Source organism: Phyllobates terribilis, unplaced genomic scaffold, assembly GCF_046119375.1.
Source record: "Phyllobates terribilis strain yellow unplaced genomic scaffold, ASM4611937v1 Scaffold_13__5_contigs__length_258822181, whole genome shotgun sequence".
Lineage (NCBI taxonomy): Eukaryota > Metazoa > Chordata > Amphibia > Anura > Dendrobatidae > Phyllobates > Phyllobates terribilis.
In genome coordinates, this window is record NW_027362773.1 from 228,905,950 (window position 1) to 228,928,820 (window position 22,871).

General features: G+C 43.6%; 1 protein-coding gene across 1 annotated transcript in view; it reads right to left on the bottom strand.

Annotated features, from left to right (window-relative positions):
- Positions 1-22,863, bottom strand: part of LOC141174677 (uncharacterized) — a 99,747-nt gene extending 76,884 nt beyond the window's left edge. The window contains exons 1-2 of the mRNA XM_073659599.1: positions 22,803-22,863; positions 18,687-18,720 (exon numbers count right to left, since the gene is read on the bottom strand). The gene's annotated coding sequence lies outside the window, so the exon portion shown is untranslated. The remainder of the gene's footprint in view (positions 1-18,686; positions 18,721-22,802) is intronic.
- Positions 22,864-22,871: the final 8 nt, after the last annotated feature.

Below are 22,871 nucleotides of genomic sequence, written 5' to 3' on the forward strand. Positions count from 1 at the left end.
TTCATTTTGTAATAGAGCCACATGCGTGGATGAGCTGTTTTTTCGGCATGGACTAAGATAGGTAGAAAGGTGCGGACAGGTATACATTGTGCACCTAGGCCTTGAAGTTCAGGCGGATAATTTGTTAATGGTTTGCTTTTTTTTGTTTTCTGTGCATTTTGGATTGAATAAAGGGTGTATTACGTGAGCTAAGACAGGCAGAGAAGCATGGACAGGTAACTGACGTACACGATGGAGTGTCGTGTTATACTGTGTGCTTAGACCTTGAAGTTTGGACGGATAACCTGGTTTTGTTTAAATCTTGATGCAGGATACAACTTAAAACAGTGAACCTTAGTTTGAACATATTTCCTTTGATAATAGAGCCATATCCACGAGTGAGCTGGTTTTTCGGCATGGACTAAGATAGGTGTGGTGTGGATAGGTATATATTGTGCACCTAGGCCTTGAAGTTCCAGCTGGTTGTGGTTGCCTACATATCTTAATAGGTAGTATGTGGCAACGGGGAGTACCGAACCCAGGGATGGGCAGTTTCATGATGAGGCATGAGGCTGGCAAACTGGGATGTTACTCCAGAAATCCTGAATTAGTTCAAGCCAACTATACACGATGAGCCTTTGTCTCTGTGTAGTCTGTTTGAAGCTATGTATAGGAGAATAAGTAGCTGCGAGGGCTGTGTGTTACTCTTTTGTATTGTGAAAAACTGGAAGGGGTGTCTGTATAGGAAACAGAGGCAATTGACTAGGAGCATACTAAAGAAAAATTGCGTTCATTTTGTGGGGTTCAAGAGAGTCAAGGCATTGCCTATGCAATAGGAACTTGCTAGGCAGCTTAAGAAAGGTTAACAGGGGGAGGTCACCCTGAAGGAACGGGAGTTTGATGGGACAGGGAGATCAAAATAAGGGAGGTTATCCAGTGCCAGGATGTTGAATAACTGCACCGGGAGAACTCCCAGGACCGTATTGTTCCCTTAATCCCATTTTAGGTATCGATGTAGCAGAGCATAGTGCTGAAGAACACCTATCACTCCTGAGAGAAGTCTTGACCTTCACCCAGATACCCCTGAGAGATGCCAGAAGACCCCTCTTGAGTTTGTCACAGAGCTGAAACATCTCCACTTTGATTTTAGCCATGAGGAGGAGACTGTAATAAAGCCCCAAATCTGCCTCTTCCTGTCATTGCCTCCTGGTCGCGATCTTATATATTGGACTGTTTCTGATTTGCAGGAGGATCAAAAGACTGTCTGCCCAACTGCACAGAAGTCAGGCTGGGCACCATGAGCTCAGCCAGAGACGGGGGTTAAGGATATAAGACAAACACAGTCCATTACCCCGAATCCAATATATATTGTGTATATATAATTTAATGTAAATTTATGAGTTTTACTGTATACCGAAATTCCATATGTGTGCGTATAGACACTTTAGGTGTAAGTGCAGAACTACCTGTGCATGGACATACTCAGTCCACAATAAGTGTATTCATGTGACGGTGTTCATGCATTTGCAGACGGTAGTGAACTCCAATTGCACATGGGTCAATGATCTGCATGTGTTTTATGGATCAGTTAGAATACATGCTATTTTAGCTCAAGTCTCTATATGTATTCAAACCAAAAGTTTATTTAGGAATGGAATTGTAATGTGTGTTCTGTGTGAATGGGGGAATAGAGTTAGGTTTCTCTAGGGACAGGTCCCCTCACTTTATAAGGTATTTGCCACTTCAACCCTTGCTATTGTGAAGTTCGTAAGGGATGGATTGAATGTCTGTTAGAATCAGACGGTGTTTCTTCCCGCAGTCAACTTAGGTATTGTGACATCACTCCCTACTCGAGAAATTCTGACCTGCCTAGTAAAGATCTGCGTATCTATCCATGGAAGAAACTCATCAACGATCTTCAATCAAGACTACAGGAAAATTGCCTGATGAAAGTCGTGCCTGAGGGATGTTGTGCCTCTACTGAAAGACCACGATTGATAATACCACAAAAAGAAGGAGGTGCTCAAAGAAACCACGTGGTGAGGCCCAACTACAGACTGTGACACCCAGCAGTCTCATCACGCCAGGAGTACTCATAACCCTGCAGAAGCAAGCTGCGGGAGAGGACTAGAAAGACTGGCAGGGTGAGGGGTGTACACAGGATAGTGACTCGGGCCAACCTATACACTGAGGGTAAAGCCATTCCAGAGTCTGACCAGCGAGACGACTTTGGGGTAGGCAGATACCTGAAGACTGGCAACGACAGGACCACAGCAAAAAGACTTTAACAACAAAAAGACTTTGATTAAAGATCCAAGAAAGAAGCAGAGTGTATTCTGTGGAGGGATGCGTTGGATTACGGTGAAAGGCAGGGAAGAGTTGATGGCCGTAATGGCTGATGTCTAGGTACCTAAGTGCAGTATTATACTTCATTCCATCCTGAACTGTCACAACTTATATATGGGGCTTGAGTAGGCAAATATATCCCAGTACAACACTTCTCTCAAATTTCCTTGTCGTGTTCTCGACAACAGGGGGATTGTAAAGGGAAGTGTCCTAGGTTGTACATGTATATATGTATCTACATACTAGCCATGCTTGCAGATAAGTATACATGTATATATTGGCCCCCATCTCCTTATGTGTTTCAGTCTGCTTGCTGCTGTTGGGGGCAGGATCAACAAAATGTCCAGCCATGTACTAAAATAGGTTTTGCTAGTATGGTTGGACATGAACAAAGACCTTAGCCAGTGGGCGGGGAATACCACCTCATTTCCTGTGCAGGACTTAAAACCCCAGAGCACTTATGTGCTAGGCCCTTTTTGCTCTTTGGACGGAGAGATGGACATAACACATGGCTGAGTATCTCTCTTCCCCTGTAACTCTTTACTTACTAGCCCTACATACATTGTACTAACCTTACTATCCTTGTATCTATATACAGTACAGACCAAAAGTTTGGACACACCTTCTCATTTAAAGATTTTTCTGTATTTTCATGACTTTGAAAATTGTACATTCACACTGAAGGCATCAAAACTATGGATTAACACATGTGGAATTATATACTTAGCAAAAAAGTGTGAAACAACTGAAAATATGTCTTATATTCTAGGTTCTTCAAAGTAGCCACCTTTTGCTTTAATGACTGCTTTGCACACTCTTGGCATTCTCTTGATGAGCTTCAAGAGGTAGTCACCGGAAATGGTTTTCACTTCACAGGTGTGCCCTGTCAGGTTTAATAAGTTGGATTTCTTGCCTTATAAATGGGGTTGGGACCATCAGTTGTGTTGTGCAGAAGTCAGGTGGATACACAGTTGATAGTCCTACTGAATAGACTGTTAGAATTTGTATTATGGCAAGAAAAAAGCAGCTAAGTAAAGAAAAACGAGTGGCCATCATTACTTTAAGAAATGAAGGTCAGTCAGTCCGAAAAATTGGGCAAAGTTTGAAAGTGTCCCCAAGTGCAGTTGAAAAAACCATCAAGCGCTACAAAGAAACTGGCTCACATGAGGACCGCCCCAGGAAAGGAAGACCAAGAGTCACCTCTGCTTCTCAGGATAAGTTTATCTGAGTCACCAGCCTCAGAAATCGCAGGTTAACAGCAGCTCAGATTAGAGACCAGGTCAATGCCACACAGAGTTGTAGCAGCAGACACATCTCTACAAAAACTGTTAAGAGGAGACTTTGTGCAGCAGGCCTTCATGGTAAAGTAGCTGCTAGGAAACCACTGCTAAGAACAGGCAACAAGCAGAAGAGACTTGTTTGGGCTAAAGAACACAAGGACTGAACATTAGACCAGTGGAAATCTGTGCTTTGGTCTGATGAGTCCAAATTTGAGATCTTTGGTTCCAACCACCGTGTCTTTGTGCGACGCAGAAAAGGTGAACGGATGGACTCTACATGCCTGGTTCCCACCGTGAAGCATGGAGGAGGAGGTGTGATGGTGTGGGTGTGCTTTGCTGGTGACACTGTTGGGGATTTATTCAAAATTGAAGGCATACTGAACCAGCATGGCTACCACAGCATCTTGCAGCGGCATGCTATTCCATCCGGTTTGCGTTTAGTTGGACCTTCATTTATTTTTCAACAGGACAAAGACCCCAAACACACCTCCAGGCTGTGTAAGGGCTATTTGACCAAGAAGGAGAGTGATGGGGTGCTACGCCAGATGACCTGGCCTCCACAGTCACCAGACCTGAACCCAATCGAGATGGTTTGGGGTGAGCCGGACCGCAGAGTGAAGGCAAAAGGGCCAACAAGTGCTAAGCATCTCTGGGAACTCCTTCAAGATTGTTGGAAGACCATTTCCGGTGACTACCTCTTGAAGCTCATCAAGAGAATGCCAAGAGTGTGTAAAGCAGTCATCAAAGCAAAAGGTGGCTACTTTGAACAATCTAGAATATAAGACATATTTTCAGTTGTTTCACGCTTTTTTGTTAAGTATATAATTCTACATGTTTTAATTCATAGTTTTGATGCCTTCAGTGTGAATGTACAAATTTCATAGTCATGAAAATACAGAAAAATCTTTAAATGAGAATGTGTGTCCAAACTTTTGGTCTGTACTGTATATATATAGGGAAAGTTAGTATAGTTGGGTGGGCTGATATTGCATGAGTGATTAGGAAACATGGGTGGAAAATAGGTAATTGGGAATTGTATATTGTTATTATTATTGTGTACTGTGTTAGTGGGATAAATAGTAGTATATTAACTGCAGACTTTTGTGTAATAAATACCTTTTATTAGCACACGGTTTTGTCTCAGTTGGTGTATAGTATAAGGCACAGATAACGTTAGTGGATATTAATTATTAATAATCAAGTTTGATGTTAATAGTTATTATCGGACCTCAATAGAGGAGTAGGAGAGTTCCCCCATTAATTACTGATATTTTTGGAGGGAATCCCTCGTCCTTTAACAGTCTGCAAGCCTCGCTTCCCTGTCCTCAGAAAGGTCATTGGCTCTTGAGGAAGCAGCTGCTGTTCTCATGTGTGTCAGCCTTGTTTCTCGGTCTTCACATTTTTCATTGGCCTGTAATGCAGCTTTTCTTTTCGCATCAGCTGACATTCGTGCCATGAAATTCCTTTTCTTATGAGGCATTATTGTGGTAAAAATAGTCTGTAACTGGCAGTTTCTATATCCTCTCACATAGAAGTAATGTGACTGACATCAGCCTTTCCACCAACACACCCTATCTGACATCTTATTACCTTACACAAGCTTTGTTATATTGAGAATGTCCTTTGTTGCATATATTAACCAATCACAGCTCAGATTAAGTAACTGTAGCAAAATAGAAGCTGAGCTGTGATTGGTTGCTATTGGCAGCCTGATAAATCTTTGTGAGATGAGTTTTGTGTGTGCTGAGGGTGGTATATGTGATCAAGCACGTGGTAGTGTGTGGCGCATTTTGTGTGTGTGTTCATATCCCCGTGTGTGGGGAGTATGAGTATCCCTTGTCGGGGCCCCACCTTAGCAACTGTACGGTATATACTCTTTGGCGCCATCGCTCTAATTTCTCCCTTGTTAACATGTGGCAGCTGTCAATTTGCCTCCAACACTTTTCCTTTCACTTTTTCCCCATTATGTAGATAGGGGCAAAATTGTTTGAATTGGAACGTGCAGGGTTAAAATTTCGCCTCACAACATAGATTATGACGCTCTCGTGGTCCAGACGTGTGACTGTGCAAAATTTTGTGGCTGTAGCTGCGACGGTGCAGATGCCAACCCTGAACATACACACATACATACATACATTCAGCTTTATATATTATTTATTTGCATAATAATTTATATATTATTATTAGCATCACAGGTGTCTACAATCTTGTAATGAGTCAGTGGGCCTGTATATAGGGCTACAGATACTCACTGTGCTGCTGGTGACATGGTGTGTACCACACTCAACATGGACCAGAGGAAGCAAAGGAAAGTTGTCTCAGGAGATTAGAAAGAAAATGATAGACAAGCATGTTAAAAGGTAAAGGTTATAAGACCATCTCCAAGCAGCTTGATGTTCCTGTGACTACAGCTGGTCATATTATTCAGAAATTTAAGATCCATGGAACTGTAGCCAACCTCCCTGGACGTGGCTGCAGGAGGAAAATTGATGACAATAATACGAATGGTAACAAAATACGACGGATAATACGAATGGTAACAAAAGAGCCCAGGATAACTTCTAAAGAGATTAAAGGTGAGCTTCAAGCTCAAGGAACATCAGTGTCAGATCGCACCATCTGTCGTTGTTTGATCCAAAGTGGACTTCATGGGAGATGACCAAGGAGAACACAATTGTTGAAAAAAATCATAAAAAAGCCAGAATGGAATTTGCCAAACTACATGTTGACAAGCCACAAAGCTTCAGGGAGAATGTTCTATGGACAGAGGAGACAAAAATTGAAGTTTTTGGCAAGGCACATCAGCTCTATGTTCACAGCTGGAAAAATGAAGCATACCAAGAAAAGAACACTGTCCCTACTGTGAAACATGATGGAGGCTCTGTTATGTTCTGGGGCTGCTTTGCTGCATCTGGCACAGGGTGTCTTGAATCTGTGTAGGGTACAATGAAATCTCAAGACTATTAAGGGATTCTAGAGAGAAATGTGCTGCCCAGTGTCAGAAACTTTTGTCTCAGTCGCACGTCATGGATCTTGCAACAGGACAATGACCCAAAACACACAGCTAAAAACACCCAAGCATGGCTAAGAGGAAATCATTGGACTATTCTGAAGTGGCCTTCTATGAGCCCTGACCTAAATCTTATTGAGCATCTTTAGAAAGAGCTGAAACATGCAGTCTGGAAAAGGCAACATTCAAACACGAAACAACTGAGTGTAAAAGGAATGCAATCCCCATTAGGAAATGAGCTCCATTATTGCCAATGCTATCCAGTGTACATCTTGCCACATGTATGCAATCCTTGAACAGCCGGTCGTGGGTGCATACTGCTGTGCGAGATGTGTGCACGTTGTGCGTTTGGAAGCCCAGGTACTGGATCTAAATGAGCAGCTGGCAATACTGAGATCCATTGACAATATGGGAAGGAGGCTGCTGCTCACTGGGGTAGATGTGGGGGAGGGTGGTAGTAGGGAGCGGCAGGACAGTGAGGCAGCTGGCTGGGTGACAGAAGGGGGGGGGGTAGAGGGAAGAGTGCCAAGGAGGCTAGTCCTGATCTGGCACACCCCAATAAGTTTGCAAAGTTGGCAGATGAGGGGGGAGTCGGTACAGGGGTAGCACTGCTGCAGCAAGGCATGTCCTCTGAAAGCCGGAGGAGTGTCAGCTCCAGTAAGAGGGGAAATAGGAGGGCAGGGCAGGCCAGGCAGGTGCTGGCAGTGGGAGACTCAATTATTAGGGGAACAGATAGGGCAATTTGTCACAAAGACAGGGATCGTCAAACAGTAAGCTGCCTACCTGGCGCTCGAGTAAGGCGCATCGCTGATCGGGTTGACAAATTACTGGGAGGGGCTGGTGAGGATCCAGAGGTCATGGTGCACATTGGCACAAATGACAAATTTAGAGGTAGGTGGAAGGTCCTTAAAAATGATTTCAGGGAATTAGGCTGCAAACTTAAAGAAAGGACCTCCAATGTGGTATTCTTTGAAATACTGCCTGTACCACGTGCCACGCCAGATAGGCAATGGGAGATTAGGGAGATAAATAAGTGGCTCAGGAATTGGTGTAGAAAGGAGGGGTTTGGGTTCCTGGAGAACTGGGCCGACTTCTCAGTTTTTACAGATTCTACGCTAGGGACGGGCTGCACCTCAATGGGGTGGGTGCAGCTGTGCTGGTGGAGAAAATGGCTAGAAGGTTGGAGGAGTGTTTAAACTAGGGATTGGGGGGGAGGGTATTCATTTTATAGGTGGGGAAGATAGTGCAGATAGTGACCTGGGCACAAAAAGAAATTGGGGGTGAGGTTAGAACAGTCAATATAGTAAGAAGGAATAGCGGTACAGAGAGATACATAAAATGCATGTACACTAATGCCAGAAGCCTCACCAACAAAATGGAGGAATTAGAATTAATTTTGTTGGAAAATAATTATGACATGGTGGGGATATCTGAGACATGGGTGGACGAGAGCCATGACTGGGCAGTTAATTTACAGGGCTATAGTCTGTTCAGAAATGACCGTATAAACAAGCGAGGGGGGGGGGTGTTTATATGTAAAATCATCCTTAAAACCCATCTTGCATGAGAATATAAGTGAATCTAATGAAAATGTAATGATCTATAATAACTCACAATGATTCATAATGAATGATATATTGATATATATTCCTAGATCTTGCTATTATGTCTATTATTTGGTTTCATGTCTGTGAATCAGTTCTGATGAAGGCCATATGAGGCCGAAACGTCATTTTGAAGAATCATATAATAAAAATTCTTTTCTCATCACATTTTTGGAGTGCCAGGTTTCTGCTATTATTTACATTGGAGTTGGATCCTATCTGAGCACCTAAAACAATAGGAGTGCCACGTAGCCTCTTTTTTTATCTAATGAAAATGTAGAGTCCCTGTGGGTGGAGATAAGGGGAGGGGGAAAAATAATAAATTACTAATAGGGGTTTATTATAAGTCCCCAAAAATAATGGAAGCAGCGGAGAATATCCTCATAAAGCAAATAGATGAAGCAGCGACTCAAGGAGAAGTCATTATTATGGGGGGACTTCAACTACCCTGAAATACATTGGGGAACAGAAACCTGTAGTTTAAGCAAAGGTAATAGGTTTTTGACAACTATGAGAGACAATTACCTTTCACAACTGGTTCAGGACCAACAAGAAGGTGGGCCCTGCTAGATCTAATATTAACCAACAGGCAAGACCGTATATCAAATATACGAATTGCGGGTCACTTGGGTAATAGTGATCAGAAAATAATATGTTTTCATGTTTCCTTTAATAAGATGTGTAGTAGAGGGGTTACAAAGACACTTAACTTCAGTAAGGCAAATTTCCAACGATTGAGAGATGATCTTAGTGCAATAAACTGGGACGATATCCTGAGACATAAAGCTACACAAAGCAAATGGGAGACATTTATTAGCAGGTCCCTGAATAGGACCTGTGCACAATATATACCCTATGGGAATAAACATGCTAGAAATAGGAGGAAACCACTATGGCTAAATAGAGCTGTAAGGGGCGCAATAAATGACAGAAAGCATTTAGAGAACTAAAGCAAGTAGGTAGTGATGAGGCATTAAATAAATACAGAAAATTAAATAAATTCTGTAAAATCAAATCAAGGAAGCAAAGATTGAGACAGAGAATCATTGCCAGAGAAAGTAAAATAATCCCAAAATATTATTTAACTACATAAATAGTAAAAAACTAAAAAATGATAGTGTTGGCCCCCTTAAAAATAGTCTGAGTGAAATGGTGGATGAGGAAAAAGCCAATATGCTAAATGATTTTTTTTCAAAAGTATTTACACAAGAAAATCGCATGACAGAAAACAGGATCAGTGATAACAAAAATTCTCCATTAAATGTCACTTGCTGAACCCAGCTGGAAGTATGGCGGCGTCTAAAAATCACTAAAGTTGACAAAACCCCAGGCCCGGATGGGATACACACGCGAGTACTGCAGGAATTAAGTAACGTCATAGATAGACCATTATTTTTAATCTTTAAAGATTCCATAATAACAGGGTCTGTACCACAGGACTGGCGTATAGCAAATGTGGTGCCAATATTCAAAAAGGAGACAAAAACTGAACTTGGAAATTATAGGCCAGTAAGCTTAAACTCTGCTGTGCATAAAATCCTGGAGGGTTTCCTAAGAGATGCTATACTAGAGTATCTGAAGAAGAATAACCTCATGACCCTATATAATGGGTTTACGAGGGACCGTTCTTGTCAAACTAATCTGATCAGCTTTTATGAGGAGGAAAGTTCCGGACTGGACCAAGGAAATGCAGTGGATGTTGTGTATATGGACTTTTCAAAAGGCTGGCCGCTCACAGGCAGCACGTGACCCCCGGCTGCAGCCGGCTCTGACATCCACTGACGTCACAACAAGTCCAGGCTGCAGCCGAGGGTCCCTCTTCCGCGTTCCACTGGTGGCTGCTGGATTGTGAGCAGGGTTACCCCGCGCGTCACACCCGGCATCCACCGCGCGCTCTCCCTGTCCCCATTCATTGGGAAAGCGTGCGGTGGATTCAGGGTGTGACGCGGGGAATAACTCCGCCCACAACCCAGCAGCCACCGCGGGGACCCCAACGCTGAGTAACACCTCACTTGACCTGACGTCAGCGGGGGTGTCACATGCTGCCTATGAGCGCCCACCGATAGCGCCGCTCACAGGCAGAAAAAGCACCAGGAGGTAATTAGAAAGAAGCTTCTATTTATCATTAAAACACATTGGCATATTTTTAAAATTACTGGACAACCCTTTTAAGCTAACAGTACCATCATTTCTGTCCAGGCCTATTTCATGAGTTAAATTTTTTTAAAACTTCTGTGGAAGCAGGGTTGAAAAGCAATGTCTGACTTTCATTTGTTCATTTTCATAGATTTTTAATTCATTATTACTTTTGTCAGATTCAAGTTATTTCTGTGACCATTGTGGGTTATTCTTTCATTAAACGAGGGGTACCAACAATTTTGACCACGTGTGTATAAATCCATCTGAACTAACAGTCCTTCTGAGGACTTAACCAGCTGCATATCATCAGTGTTAAGCAGGCAGGCAGTGTATGTGGCAGACAGCAGTGCACATATAGCGCAAGAAGGTCCATTGAAAGTCCTGTCTGCTGCTGCTGTAATAATTACAGATATTTGTAGACATATCCCCAGATTTCAGGGGCCAGGCAAATTTGTTTTTCATCTTAATCCTGGTTATTTGCTTAAAAGCAATCCAGAGTACCCCATTTTTCTGCTCCATTTGCTTGTTAGCATTCCAAAATACAGCCAGATCTATTCCATATTTCAGTGATAAAAATCCAGGAACTGAACTGAACGTGGAAAACATTGGCCTCCTTTTCCATTCCGTTGCAGTGTGTCGGTCAAGCTATTCACACTAGGTCTCTGTGTAGAATAATATTAGTAAATGGTTCTATGTGTCTTTAAATTGTTAGTGGGTTTTTTCCTAAATTTTAGCAGACGTTGGACTCACTGCATGCCCTATAACTGTATAGCAGACCCTCTCCTTTCTAATGGGAACATGTCGTTACTGTGGCCCAGTTCTATGTGTCTTTAAATTGTTAGTGGGGTTTTTCCCAAATTTTGGCAGCCCTTGCAGTCACAGCATGGGCATTACAACTATAGGAGACCCACTCCATTATAATGGGAACATTTTTTTTACTGAGACCCTCCTCTATGTCTCTTCAAAGGGGTATTGGGGTACGTCCAAATTTTGGCAGCCCTTGCAGTCACTGCATACGCAACAACAATATAGGAGACCCACTTTTTAATAATGGGAACAACAAAGCATAGCCGACTGCTGGCCCTTTAAGAATAGTAAGGCTGTAAAAATAGTGTTTGTGACTTTCACAATCCCTCCTTCATAAATGAAACAGGATGAGTCTGATGATGGTTCACACACCACATAGCCAGATAAGGATGTAAAGTGTTAAAATAACATTTCCCGGTGAATGCATTTGTCACGGTTGAAAGCAATACAAAAGTGCAAATACACATCAAAAACGCTTAAAAAAAAAACTAACAGGTCTGTGAGAGCCAGAATTCTTGCTGGTTGGTAGGTGATCAAATACTTATTAGATGTAATAAAATGTAATTTAATTCTGTAAAAAATATAAAATCTGATTTTCTGGGTTTTTTTTAGATTCTGTCTCTCACAGTTGAAGTGTACCTACGATAAAAATTACAGCCCTCTCCACGCTTTGTAGGTGGGAAAACTTACAAAATCATCAGTGTATCAACTTATTTTCCCCACTGTATATATATGTACATTTTGGAGCACTTTCATCTACAATAGCCCACAGTATATTCCTAAATGGTCATATTTGATCCCTACTGCATAATTAGGCTGTGAGCCCACAATGCAGATTTAATGCATTTCCGCCGCGAAAACGCATTAAAATCCCTTGTTAAGGTGCCTGCCATGTTTCCCAATGATAATCCGCATGTGCTATGCACATGCTGCAGAAATTTACGCTGCGTATTATCATTGCGGAAAAATCTGCAGCACAACCAATTTGACTTGCATTGAACCGCATAACATCCGCATGCATACAATTTATAATTTCAAACTTTGAATTTTCATGCCCTTAAATTATGTCACACAAAATAGTTAAAGACGTTGTTCACTACTTTCACATTGATGCCCTATTCATAGGATAGGGCATCAATGTATGATCGGCCGGAGTCCCGCACGCGGCAACCCTGACGACCAGCAGTTATCGGTGCCAGCGGCAGCTGCCGCAGGCCAGAAGTCCTTGCCTGCAATGCTTGGCCGACCATCTGTCGTGGCCGCCACGGGGTACTGTACATCCGCCTCCCATTCAATTAAACGGGAGGTGGATGTGCAGCAACAAGTGCCGGCCACTACAACTTGACGGCCAAGCAGCGCAGGTAAGGACTTCTGGCCGGCGGACACCGGCACCGATAACAGTTGATGAGCCCAGTGCGGGACTCCGGTCGATCATACATTGATGCGCACGATCTAAGTTCTTGATGCCTGGTGACCTGGATGTCGTCATGACGACATCGAGTCACTATGGCAATGACCGGCACTCCGCACACACAGCGCGGGGTCTCCGATTTAAGGTAAGAGGGGCGCTCTTACCTCTTCTGGTTACCGGAATGCTGCGATCGACTTCAATCTCAGCATTTCGGGGTTTAATGTACCGGGAGTGGTGCGGGACCTCTCCTGGCACATAGTACCGGGTGGCAGCTGTGAAAATCAGCTGACACCCTGCGGCGATCGCCCCGCACAGCTTCTGTGCGGACGCGATCACATTGTGCATAATGGTACGTACCTGGTCCATAAGGCCCAGGGCACAGGGACGTACTATTACTGACAATATCAGAAAGGGGTTAAAGATACGGTCACTCTGTTATCCGATCTTTTTCTTGGTCTCTTGGTTTGGCATGGAGGCGTGTCTGTCTCTCCCGATTTTCTGCAAACGATTGCGCGGAATCCAAAATGTTCTGTCGGTACCTTTTTCCCTGAATCCGGTGTTCATGTCTATTGGCTGTATATTAATTAATCTGTGACATTAGTACAGTTCCTTCTCAACCGTAAAAATTGGCCCTTGGGTATTCCTTTTTTTTTTTCTAAAAGGAGGATGGGGTGGTGGCTATTCCACTTCAATAGTTTATTAGTGTTGTAGGTTTATGCTAGATTAGTGACCCTAGCGTCCCATGCCATTCTTTCTTGTTTAGTACATCCAGGAAAGGTAACCGGTAATAATTGAACTCCGATGTAAATCTAAAGCCCACTCTATTGACATTGAGTTCCCTGACAAGTTCAAGTTTTTTTTTGTTTGCTTTTTTCACTATATTGGGGATCGATCTCACTTTTTTAGTGATATCTTCATAGGTTTATATTTTGTGATCATACTTATGTTCATAGATTCGCCTACAGGCTACATGGATTATAAGAAACGCGATAAAGCCTGGGTTAATCAGCTTGGGACAGTGTTTGGTGAGAAAACGACTGCTACAGTTAATGAGACACACGGTATTAAAAACTTGAAACTGAAAATTAAAGATTTATTAAAAAAGAGGATAAAAACATGGTGGAACAAGGCCGCCTTTGAAAATTATTTACACAAGGACATAATACCTAGGGGACTGCGCATCCAATTGTTTCCCACTTTGGACGTGGAAGACCTTACATTTACTAATAAATGGGAAGAGACCTTAACTAAATGCTCCCGTACAATATTGGAGCTGTTGATAGGGGCAGATAAGAGGTCATTAGATCTTTTGGAGACGGAAATTGAAGATGTACGTAGTAAAATTCAGGCGGCCTTGACAACGGACGAATATAAAATATTTGATCAGTCCTTGGAAGTGGACCTATCTAAGTGGGAACTAGAAATACAAGGTATTAAAACCAAAAAATATCAGAGAGACTTTGGTGACTATCAGTCCAAAAATATATATCGCTGGCATCAAAAGCGTCACATAATCAGACAAAGAACTCCATCCATCTCTAACACCTCTACTACTTCGGAAGAAGAATGTGGAGAGCGTTTTTTAGACAAACGACTAACCACAGTCGAAGATGGAACCACCAAAAATCAGACAAGATTTTCCAGACCTCAAAACATAAAAGGCAGGAATCATCCATATTATTTCAGAGACAAGAAAGCAAAGAAACCTTAAAGGTAATTAATTTATTTAAGCACCATTTATCTGATACACAGACTGAGGTTCTTAAAAAGGGCCTTTCATTTTCACCGGTGGTGGGTTCCGATCATTTCACCCTTGTTAAGGAATTAGAGCTATTTGCTCGTAAACTTATTTTTAAGAAACATTTTTGCCCCGATCTGACATCTTTTACAACGGATACTGAACTTCAGGCCCTTCATGACCTGGAATCATTGGTAGCCGAAAATGCACCACCTGATAATCCCTCTATGCCTATATCTTTATATCCACGGTCCCAGACATTTCACATTTCCACCTTTGTCCGCTTGCCCATCTGTGGAGATTTTCGTCAAATTGGTCAGGGAAGATTTTTCAAAGCTAGACTCTAGAATTACTCATGATAATCTCTCACGAACACTTAGAAAAGCTGTACGAGAACTGAAGAGCTTGAAGGATATTGTGATTAAGAAAGCGGACAAGGGTGGCAATGTGGTTCTGTGGCCTGTGGATATGTATGAAACGGAAGCTTTTAAACAATTAAATAGTAGAGACTAGTACAAAAAATTAGATACAATTCCCTTATCTAAATTTAAACAACAACTTTCTGATTTACTCTATGAGGGAGTTGCCTCATCCATCATCCCCCCAAAAATGGGAAAGGCACTACTACCTAAATACCCTATTGTACCCACTTTTTATTTGCTCCCCAAAGTTCACAAAGACCCCCTCTGCCCACCGGGGAGACCCATAGTATCCGGCATAGGGGGTCTTTGTGAACCGGCCTGCCAATTTATTGATTTTTACCTACAAAAATGTGTAGAAACCCTTCCCTCATTTGTGAGGGATACCAGTGATGTACTGAGGAGACTTGAGGGGATTGTTCTGGACGAAGATATGTGGCTTGTCACCTGCGACGTGGAGTCTCTTTATACGTCGATATGCCACGACCATGGGATTGAGGCCGCAAGATTCTATCTAAGTATGACTAATTTGGATTCGGATCTGATTACTTTTATTGTATCTTTATTACAATTTGTTTTGACACACAATTTTTTTGTGTTCAAGGACCGCCCCTTCCTACAGCTCCAGGGAACGGCGATGGGGGCCTCTTGTGCGCCCTCATATGCCAACCTTTTCCTGGGGCTGTGGGAGAGGGATACGGTCCTTGGCACATCTGGTCATCAGCATGTGGTCTCCTGGTCGCGGTATATCGACGACATACTGTTTGTGTGACAGGGCTCCACGTAGCAGCTCGACATGTTCCTTAACCAACTCAATAGGAATGATATCAATATTAGGCTTACGTGGAAGTATAGTCAAGTTCAGATTGATTTCCTCGATTTACTTATCATCAAATCATCGGACGGTACCATAAGCACAGATATCTTTAGAAAAGAAACATCAACTAATGCACTTTTGCACTTTGAGTCATCACATCCACCCAACTTGAAAAAATCTATCCCATTAGGCCAATATCTTAGAGCACGTCGCATCTGCTCAGACGATTCACGTTTTTCTGAGCAGGCAAAGGATCTATCATGTAGATTTCTACATAGGGGCTACAAATATCGGGATATTTGCAAAGGCTTTAATCGTGCAAAGGAAACCAACAGACAGGCCATTCTAATGGGACAGGATAGAAAAACACCACCCGTAATGCATGCTCCACCAAGATTTATTACTACCTTCAACACAAATTGGAAGGATATACAAAGGATTCTATCTAAGCACTGGTCAGTACTACGGACAGACAGAAGTTTGCAATACGAACTTCCAAAATACCCATCTATTACCTGGCGAAAATCGCGTACATTGGGAGATATACTTTGCAAAAGCCACTATGTACCACCCAAAAGTAAATTCCTATTTGATAGCCCCGGCCCCCCTTGGGGATGTTTTTCATGCGGAGGTTGCTCGGCATGCAAATACATCCTGAGGACTAAGTCCTTTTCCAACTCTAAAAACAACAAGGATTTTAAAATTGTCCATCATATCACATGCGAGACAGAAGCAGTGGTCTATTATATTAAATGTCCATGACCACCAGAGCACTAAAAATAAGAATGCAGGAACACATTCGTGATATTAAAAGTGCAATCAACTGCACTGAACCCCAACTACTAAAAACAATCCCCAGACATTTCTTTGAAAGCCACAACAGCAGCCCTAAGGGTTTTGCGGCATGTGGCATTGATCGCATCTATATGGGGATTAGAGGCGGGAACATCAAACAAAAATTGTTACAAAAAGAAACAAAATGGATGGTCACATTGGATACGCTAGTCCCCAACGGCCTTAATGAAGCCATCAGTTTCAAGCCTTTTCTTTAATTTGCTTGACTGCTTCTTTTTTTACTTTAACCGCAGGTGCTAGGTGTGTTTTTATATAGATATGTGTTTGATTTTTGTCTGCTGATTTTTCCTAGTTCTGGAACTTTTCCTCGCTGCGATCTTCCATCTTGCAGCCATTTGAAGAATACAAGCCTAATTGCCTGCCCTTACTTTTCTGATCAGGAATTCTCAAATGACTCGTTCTCATCTGATAAACATTTAAGAAGATCTATTATTGATCTATTACTTGATGATTGAATTTTGATAATCCCTTTACCCGATATGTATTTTATGTTTTCAACCATTACCATATGTATATTATAATAAGATCTTAAAAATATGACACTCATTACCGCTTCATATTTTATTTGAAAAATGGCTATTTCGACACTAGTATGTACACCTTTGGATATGTGCACGTAGTTCCTATGTGCATGTTAATGTACGTGTATGATCAAGTAATTAGTATACGCATTAATAATGATGATACACTTGTAATATGGCCATTCCCATCATATGGTGCTGGTGTGAGCATTTAGATGTACGCACGGTCCATATATGCGCGTGGACCCATATGTAGGATTTAATGGCTGCTATATTTATATGCAGTCTCTGTGTGTATATGGATGTATGTACATTATTAGATAATTATTATATTTACAAATAGCTATGATATTCCAGTGATGTGATCATCCCCATACATATAGTGCTGGTATGTGCACTTTATGTGCATGTGTAGGTCTCTTTATATATATATATGTGGAATTACATGTATGTTGAAATAGCCATGTTATTTGGAAATGATGTCATATGATTGTAGACTATAATATAATCTTGTATTGTACATTTGATTGCTTATTGTGGTTAATGGTGATGCTTTTTATCTGGTTGGGATATTATACTGCTGATGGTACCGTTATTTGTGATATAAGATCATTGTATGGGTCATCTATCTGTTATATCAGGGGAGAACACTACATGTAATATCTTGCCAATGTTACTCTTTCCTTCCACATAGTAATATAGGTGTGGAAGGATCTAGTCAAATGATGGGTCAGAGCCTGATACCTTCCTCCATTATTATTATAGACATAGGTGCAGGTTTATATATTTAAATATACTTACTTTCATTATGCCTCTCCATTCATATGGCGCAGACGCGCCTCGTACATGAGCTGTTCGCGCCGTGTGACGTCGCTGGCCGGACGGGTTGCCGGGGTAACGGGGGGGGGGGGGGGGTGACGTCTGTCCTCCTCCACGTCATTCTCTGCGGACGCCGGCTGGCTACGCCACGGGGCGGGGCAACATGACGAGCTGCGCGCCGATTCGCTAGCGGCTTGTCTCATTTCCTTATATATATACCTGCTTTTAACCTCTAAACCACGCCTCCTGACGAAGCCGGAAGGTGAAACGCGCGTCGAGGCTAGCGCACGGACCCCCAGCATATTCTAATTTATCGTACATCATGACACAAGGTAATTCCTATACTATATACTGTCCCTAAGCCTAGATTAGGACATAGAGAGATAGAATTAGGTTGCATATAATCCTTTGCGATGACCTATAAAATTAATCATCAGCAACATCTCAGTATGCCCCATGGCTTTATATGATCTTTAGGAAACCTCACTCATTTATATGGGATCCAGTGTGTCTCTGTGACTCTTTTACTGTGATGGACATTTCATTATTTAGTGTATAATGTCATTTCAGTCCTCTCTTTTTTTCATCCCAAACCTTTTATATAATCTATTTCTATGCTGTATATTTATATTGTATTGAATAAAATGTATCATCTTTTCATAAAACTGACCCCACAGTTTGTCCGAATTCCTGTTTGTTCTTAATAGAATATTATAATGATAGATCACCAGTTTGGTGATATAGATTTGGGAATTCGTTGTTTTTTTGGTAAGTTTAAGAAATTGTTCACTTGTCCCTGACCAGTTGATAAAAATGTTTCTAATATATCTATACCATAACCCAATATATGGATGTCACCATTTATGATCATCCCTGAATATTGTAGATTCTTCCCCCCAGCCCAAAAGTAGGTTAGCATACTAGGGGGCACAGAGGCTCACCATCGCAGTACCCCTGAGCCGGTGGAAGTACTTCCTGTCAAAGAGAAAGAAGTTATGAGTAAGAGTGATCTTTAGAAGATCCTCCATGAAGTCATTACGTTTGCTACACTCTATTGATCTCGATTTCAAGAAATGTCTTACTCCTCTGATACCATTCTCATGCGGTATATTACTGTACAAAGCCTCGATATTTAGTAAGGCCTGCTCCCCTACATACATGTATACATGCTCAAGGGTATACATGTGGGGGAGCAGGCAAAGGTAAAACCATTTCCAGAGGGATTATTCCAACTGCAGGACCTGTGGGTACTGTGGGTACATTATACTGTGTGTGGGGGGATGGCAGTACTGTGGGTACATTATACTGTGTGTGGGGTGATGGCGGTACTGTGGGAACATTATACTGTGTGTGGGGGAGATTGTGCTACTGTGGGTACATTATACTATGTGTGGGGGAGATGGCGGTACTGTGGGTACATTATACTGTGTGTGGGGGAGATGGCGGTACTGTGGGTACATTATACTGTGTGTGGGGGAGATGGCGGTACTGTGGGTACATTATACTGTGTGTGGGGGAGATGGCGGTACTGTGGGTACATTATACTGTGTGTGGGGGAGATGGCGGTACTGTGGGTACATTATACTGTGTGTGGGGGAGATGGCGGTACTGTGGGTACATTATACTGTGTGTGGGGGAGATGGCGGTACTGTGGGTACATTATACTGTGTGTGTGTGGGGGGATGGCGGTACTGTGGGTACATTATACTGTGTGTGGGGGAGATGGCGGTACTGTGGGTACATTATACTGTGTGTGGGGGAGATGGCGGTACTGTGGGTACATTATACTGTGTGTGTGTGGGGGGATGGCGGTACTGTGGGTACATTATACTGTGTGTGGGGGAGATGGCGGTACTGTGGGTACATTATACTGTGTGTGGGGGAGATGGCGGTACTGTGGGTACATTATACTGTGCGTGGGGGAGATGGCGGTACTGTGGGTACATTATACCGTGTTGGGGAGATGGCGGTACTGTGGGTACATTATACTGTGTGTGGGGGAGATGGCGGTACTGTGCGTACATTATACTGTGTGTTGGGGAGATGGCGGTACTGTGGGTACATTATACTGTGTGTTGGGGAGATGGCGGTACTGTGGGTACATTATACTGTGTGTGGGGGAGATGGCGGTACTGTGGGTACATTATACTGTGTGTGGGGGGGGGGGAGATGGCAGTACTGTGTGTACATTATACTTTGTGTGGGGGAGATGGCGGTACTGTGGATACATTATACTGTGCGTGGGGGAGATGGCGGTACTGTGGGTACATTATACTGTGTGTTGGGGAGATGGCAGTACTGTGGGTACATTATACTGTGTGTGGGGGTGATGGCGGTACTGTGGGTACATTATACTGTGTGTTGGGGAGATGGCAGTACTGTGGGTACATTATACTGTGTGTGGGGGAGATGGCGGTACTGTGGGTACATTATACTGTGTGTGGGGGGATGGCGGTACTGTGGGTACATTATACTGTGTGTGGGGGAGATGGCGGTACTGTGGGTACATTATACTGTGTGTGGGGGAGATGGCGGTACTGTGGGTACATTATACTGTGTGTGGGGGAGATGGCGGTACTGTGGGTACATTATACTGTGTGTGGGGGAGATGGCGGTACTGTGGGTACATTATACTGTGTGTGGGGGAGATGGCGGTACTGTGGGTACATTATACTGTGTGTGGGGGAGATGGCGGTACTGTGGGTACATTATACTGTGTGTGGGGGAGATGGCGGTACTGTGGGTACATTATACTGTGTGTGGGGGAGATGGCGGTACTGTGGGTACATTATACTGTGTGTGGGGGAGATGGCGGTACTGTGGGTACATTATACTGTGTGTGTGTGGGGGGATGGCGGTACTGTGGGTACATTATACTGTGTGTGGGGGAGATGGCGGTACTGTGGGTACATTATACTGTGTGTGGGGGAGATGGCGGTACTGTGGGTACATTATACTGTGCGTGGGGGAGATGGCGGTACTGTGGGTACATTATACTGTGTTGGGGAGATGGCGGTACTGTGGGGACATTATACTGTGTGTGGGGGAGATGGCGGTACTGTGCGTACATTATACTGTGTGTTGGGGAGATGGCGGTACTGTGGGTACATTATACTGTGTGTTGGGGAGATGGCGGTACTGTGGGTACATTATACTGTGTGTGGGGGAGATGGCGGTACTGTGGGTACATTATACTGTGTGTGGGGGGGGAGATGGCAGTACTGTGTGTACATTATACTTTGTGTGGGGGAGATGGCGGTACTGTGGATACATTATACTGTGCGTGGGGGAGATGGCGGTACTGTGGGTACATTATACTGTGTGTTGGGGAGATGGCAGTACTGTGGGTACATTATACTGTGTGTGGGGGTGATGGCGGTACTGTGGGTACATTATACTGTGTGTTGGGGAGATGGCAGTACTGTGGGTACATTATACTGTGTGTGGGGGAGATGGCGGTACTGTGGGTACATTATACTGTGTGTGGGGGGATGGCGGTACTGTGGGTACATTATACTGTGTGTGGGAGAGATGGCGGTACTGTGGGTACATTATACTGTGTGTGGGGGAGATGGCGGTACTGTGGGTACATTATACTGTGTGTGGGGGAGATGGCGGTACTGTGGGTACATTATACTGTGTGTGGGGGAGATGGCGGTACTGTGGGTACATTATACTGTGTGTGGGGGAGATGGCAGTACTGTGGGTACATTATACTGTGTGTGGGGGTGATGGCGGTACTGTGGGTACATTATACTGTGTGTTGGGGAGATGGCAGTACTGTGGGTACATTATACTGTGTGTGGGGGAGATGGCGGTACTGTGGGTACATTATACTGTGTGTGGGGGGATGGCGGTACTGTGGGTACATTATACTGTGTGTGGGGGAGATGGCGGTACTGTGGGTACATTATACTGTGTGTGGGGGGATGGCGGTACTGTGGGTACATTATACTGTGTGTGGGAGAGATGGCGGTACTGTGGGTACATTATACTGTGTGTGGGGGAGATGGCGGTACTGTGGGTACATTATACTGTGTGTGGGGGAGATGGCGGTACTGTGGGTACATTATACTGTGTGTGGGGGAGATGGCGGTACTGTGGGTACATTATACTGTGTGTAGGGGAGATGGCAGTACTGTGGGTACATTATACTGTGTGTGGGGGTGATGGCGGTACTGTGGGTACATTATACTGTGTGTTGGGGAGATGGCAGTACTGTGGGTACATTATACTGTGTGTGGGGGAGATGGCGGTACTGTGGGTACATTATACTGTGTGTGGGGGGATGGCGGTACTGTGGGTACATTATACTGTGTGTGGGGGAGATGGCGGTACTGTGGGTACATTATACTGTGTGTGGGGGAGATGGCGGTACTGTGGGTACATTATACTGTGTGTGGGGGGATGGCGGTACTGTGGGTACATTATACTGTGTGTGGGGGAGATGGCGGTACTGTGGGTACATTATACTTTGTGTGTGGGAGATGGCGGTACTGTGGGTACATTATACTGTGTGTGGGGGAGATGGCGGTACTGTGGGTACATTATACTGTGTGTGGGGGAGATGGCAGTACTGTGGGTACATTATACTGTGTGTGTGGGAGAGATGGCGGTACTGTGGGTACATTATACTGTGTGTGGGGGAGATGGCGGTACTGTGGGTACATTATACTGTGTGTGGGGGAGATGGCGGTACTGTGGGTACATTATACTGTGTGTGGGGGAGATGGCAGTACTGTGGGTACATTATACTGTGTGTGTGGGAGAGATGGCGGTACTGTGGGTACATTATACTGTGTGGTGGCATCATATATACTGCATAAGGGGCTTTAATGGGGGCATTACACTGTGTGGGGCCAATAAAGGGTCCTGTACTATGAGAACAATACGTTTCCTCACTTCCTGTCTCCATAGTTGGGTCGTATGTATCTATTACTGGTAACAGAACATAAACGTTATGATTCTTATAAAGGGGCAACACAAGACCCCAAGAGAGTCTCAGTGCTGAAGGGGTTAATATCCCCTGCGCCCAGTAATGGGGAATCTGCACATACCTCCACCTGCAGAGCCGCCACCACATATATGGTTGATCTGTGCGCACAGGACCTGTGATGAGGTCACAG